The sequence below is a fragment of the Fukomys damarensis genome, unplaced genomic scaffold (assembly GCF_012274545.1).
Source record: "Fukomys damarensis isolate Sample0158 unplaced genomic scaffold, DMR_v1.0_HiC HiC_scaffold_36, whole genome shotgun sequence".
Classification (NCBI taxonomy): domain Eukaryota; kingdom Metazoa; phylum Chordata; class Mammalia; order Rodentia; family Bathyergidae; genus Fukomys; species Fukomys damarensis.
In genome coordinates this window covers 810,852-815,396 of record NW_022900948.1, presented here as the reverse complement: position 1 = coordinate 815,396, position 4,545 = coordinate 810,852, and the positions used below count along the sequence as shown (strand labels likewise).

General features: G+C 43.8%; 1 protein-coding gene across 5 annotated transcripts in view; it reads left to right on the top strand.

Annotated features, from left to right (window-relative positions):
* LOC104871820 (cyclin-dependent kinase 4 inhibitor B-like) overlaps positions 1-2,763 on the top strand; it is a 27,853-nt gene extending 25,090 nt beyond the window's left edge. For all 5 annotated transcript variants that reach the window (XM_033759166.1, XM_033759162.1, XM_033759163.1 and 2 more), the window contains exon 3: positions 2,589-2,763. The gene's annotated coding sequence lies outside the window, so the exon portion shown is untranslated. The remainder of the gene's footprint in view (positions 1-2,588) is intronic.
* The last annotated feature ends 1,782 nt before the right edge of the window (positions 2,764-4,545 follow it).

Genomic DNA, 4,545 nt, shown 5'->3' with positions numbered 1-4,545 from the left:
GAGAGAGAGAGAGAGAGATCACTGAGCAAGAAGAGTATAGTCTGTCACACCTGCCTTTCCCTTCAGCAACCACAGACACCGACACCCTTCCTGTCCCCATCCCATCTATTCTCCCACTCCTACACATCTGCCTGAGTGCCAACTTTATTCTGATTCTTGCTGGAAGGAAAATATATATGTAGCAATATATGAAAAAACATGAACATTTAAGGTAAAACTTTAACTCTGAATAGCCTGAAATCTGTCCTATTTTGCTTCAGAACAAAGGCACAGAGGAACCTGGAGGACCAGGTAGAGATCCTATCTCTAAGCCCTCAGTTGGGAGGCAGTGTGAATACAGAATACAAAGCTCAAGCTTGCGGGGAGTGAGCGGTGTAGACACCGCAGTCTACAGAAGGGCACAGGATCTCCAAGTAGAGGCTACAGAGTGAGTGTGAGGCAAAGGAAGAGCCAAAAAGGCGAAGAAGTAGACTGTTGAATTGGACCAAATACATAAATTCAGGGACCCTTAGTAAACAAACCTAAGATATCTAACCCAGATAGGCAACTTTATTACCTTTTCTCCTTACTCCCTTCCTTCATCTTTCCCTTTCTTCCTCTATCCCTTCTTCCCTTCCCTCTTTTGTTTTTCTAACCCATTGTCTCTCAGTGCAGTTACAGTATCTTTGGGGCTTGGATTTGGGAACGCCTATGGACACAAAACTCCTCTGATGCTCAAGTCCCTTATAATAAAATAGCATAATATTTGCATCATTATTATCTTGTGCTGTTGGGATGGAACCCAAGGCCAAGAATGCCAAGCAAGCACTCTGACACTGAGGTATACCCCAGTACCTTCCCCCAACACCCCTAAGGACTGAATCCTGGGCCTAGCTGCATAGATAGATGGATAGACAGACAGACAGACATGGACAGGCTGGCAGAATATATATGTATAAAAATTTGAGACAGTTTCTTCCTGTGTTGCCCTGGTTGAGCTTGAACATGGAATCTTACTGCCTCAGCCTCCCAAAGTACTGAAATTACAGGTATGGGCCACAACCCTAGACTTTCCAGTATACTTTAAACCATCTGTAGATTGCTTGTAATATATAACACAATGTAATTGCTGTGTTGTTATAATGTATTGTTTAGGGAATAATGACAAGAAAACAGTACACACACATGTGGATGTAAACATGACAGACCTAACTATATTTTCCATGGAAAACTAGTTGAATCCACGGATTGAAAATCTATGGTTACTGTAATCCCCCTGGCTCATGCTGGGGACTGGCATATGCTCTACCATTGAGTTACATCCACTGAGTTACATCTTTATAGTAATTCTTTATTTAAAATGCTACTACAAGGGCCGGGGATTTAGCTCAGTGGTTCGGTGGCCTGCCTTGCAAGCACAAGGACCCAAGTTCAATCCCCGGTACCCCCCCAAAAAAATAAATAAAATAAAATAAAATGCTACTACATGTTTAATCTTGGTTTAGCTGCTGGGGACACAAAGATGAGCAAGACAGAACAGAAATCCTATCCTCCTAGGCCTTACATTCTGAGAAATAGACATTAAGTAAGGTAAAATGTATTTTCTTTATAGTATGTAAAACCAACACAAGCAATAAGTGTGAACAGGAAGAAAACTAAATAGTGATTAGAAAACCTTACTGATAAAAACAAAGTCACAACTGGAGGCAGAGAGTCTCAGGTGCCAGGACTGCAGCACCGCACCGTAGTGGATCGTTGGGAACTGGAGCGTGTGCAGGAGATTGGAGAAGAGGATAGGAACCAGATCTTGTAGGACCTTGTAGATAAGGTTGCTAAATTGCCGGGCGGATATCTAACTTGGAATCCTGTCTGGACTCCCAAAAGGAATTTTTAAAAAATTGTAGAAACTTACAGAAAAGTTTCAAGCCGTAGTATGAATCTATGCGGATACTTTCTCTTTTGTAACTCTCTGCTGCCCCAACCAAGTGCTTTTGATTTAATTTTTGTAGATAAAAAGAACACAGGAGCCATTCTGGTCTAGGAATGACAGGAAGCCATTAGTGGTTTGAGGAGAGGAGCACGGCCTAGGGGAGCGGGGTGGGGGGTGTAAAACAACAGTGGACCAAAGCTTCTCAAGGTATCTATCACACCAGACCCAGAGACACCCTTTGGTCACCAGCTCGCTGTCTCTTCACCAAGTACAATAGATTCCTGGGGACACTGAAAAGCCCTTGAGGTGACATCTTGCCTGCTCCTGGCATTTTGTTGGGCAAACACTTGCATTATCTACCTGTTTTCCTCTTACAATCCATGGGGCCACAAGGCTGAGCTTTCCCTGCACTCTCTGGAGCAGCCAGACTAACAGTCCACTACTGGATCAGAGAGGAGTGGCAGTACAGTGGCATCGGACAGGTTTAGAACTGATGGGAAGATCCTGTACCCAGAGGTAGAGAATGTACAGAAAGGAGCACATGCAGGTGAAGCCATTACCAGGACCTAGTCTCTAAGTGCCTTCACCCAGTAAAGTTGCCCGCAGTAAAGGAGAGGGAGGAATGGGCTGCAAGTCTTTGATTTCTGATTTCTAATGCCTGTTTTCTTTCTGTTCTCAGCAAACAGTCCAGAATCTGATCATCAATTGGAAAAGTCAAAAGAAAATAATAACATCTTCCACTCACCCCATTCTTGCCTTTCTTAGTTCCAATTTTTTTGAAAAGAAAATACCATTTTACAAAATGTCGACCTGGGGATGTAACTCGGTGGTAGAGTGTCTAGCATCCAGCCCCACCAAAATCAAATAAATACATATTAAAAATTAAACTGTGAGCTTTTTTACATTTATCTGCCTTCATGCTACCCTAAATCTCCATTTGTTTCCACTTATATATCATTAGGAAAATATTTGGGATGGTAGTAATAAGAATTCAAGCTAAATGAGCTACACGCCCAATTTTTTATTTTCATTTTATTTGAGACAATGTCTCACTAATTGCTAAATTGCCTCGGCAATTTAGAAATCTCCAACTTGGATTTCTCCTGTCTCTGCCTTCCAAAATCTATTTTATTTTAAAACAGAAACTTATAGGAAGGAGTCAGACCACAGCAAAAATCTATTAGGTACTTCCTTTTTCTAGCCTCCCTTCTGCCCCAGCCACATGCTTTTGATTTTATTACAGCTAATTAGTGAGCTAAGAAAGATAAAACGAGTTACATGGCTTTTCCAGATCAAATTGTTGGCAAATTGTAAAGTAAAGACTAATAGAAAAGTTTTTATTAACGCATTCATTTATTTAGTTAACACTTATTGAGGACCTACTGCACACCGTGCTGGGGAGACAGATATCACCTTCATCATTCAAAACATGCGACTACAACTTTAGTTCCAGTCACACTGAATTGCAGGCATTACTTCTATACCGTTGCTTCACATACCTCCTACAAAAAGTTAAAGTGGGACACACTATGAATTATATGACACATCCAGATCTCAGAGACGATCAAATATCAAAGTCAGGGTTCAGGATTAATGAAATGCTATTAAAATAGTGGCTGGAAATTCCAGGGAGACCTCGTAATGTGGCATTTGGCTACCACCCCATTATGGCCACAAACCTCTCGGTGTTTTTACTCAGGTGGCAAAGCCGTGTGGAAAGTTGCCCGCGGCATAGGGCTGTGCAGTCTCCTGGAGTCCTGAGACTGGCCTCCCATCTCACCATCTCTGATTTAGGACCTGTTCTCTGTGTTGCCACTGATGACAGCTCTTCAGAAAATGCAACTGCGTGCTTCTCCGCAGGGCAAGAAGGCTGCTGCTGAGCATTCTTCAAAAACAGGGCTCAAACTTCAGCTGTGGCCAGGGGTTTCTCCTGCCAAGCTGCTGTCTAATCTCAGAGCAGCAGAAACTTTTTCTTCTTTCTTTCTATTAATTTATAATGCACACTTGCCGGGGATTTAGTTCAGCGGTTCGGTGGCCTGCCTTGCAAGCGCAAGGACCCGAGTTCAATCCCCAGTACTCCCCCAAAAATATATATATATAGTGCACATAACATAAATTAACAAATTAAAAGTGTGCCATTAACTGAATGTGGTGGCACAAGCGTGTCACCTCAGCTATTCTGAGGTAGAGGCATGAGTGTCCGCTGGAGACCAGCGTGGACAACACTGAGAGCCTCTTTTTAAAAAGAAAAGTGTATGGGTTACACGTTCATGATGTGCAACTATCACTGTCATGTAGTCCCCACTTTTTTTTGATCTCTAAAGATGTTCCCATTGAGCGTATCCATTAAATCAACAAATCTTATGTCGTCGCTGGAGCTTAGCCATCCTACTCGAGTACTCCACGTCCACGGGACCACAGGCCCTGCGACCTTTCTGTGTCTCCAGCGTAACATTCAGCTGCCTCCCTCCACATTTTCTCTCCTCTCCCCAGCCCCACGCAGCCCTTCTCTCCGGAGATCGCGGGCTTGCGCGTTCCTGCTCCTCCCAGCCGGTGCGGGCTGCGGAGCCCGGGTCGGGCGGAGCTGTGAGTCGGCGCCCTTCTGCGCACCACGCGCACCCAGGCCGGGAGGCGGT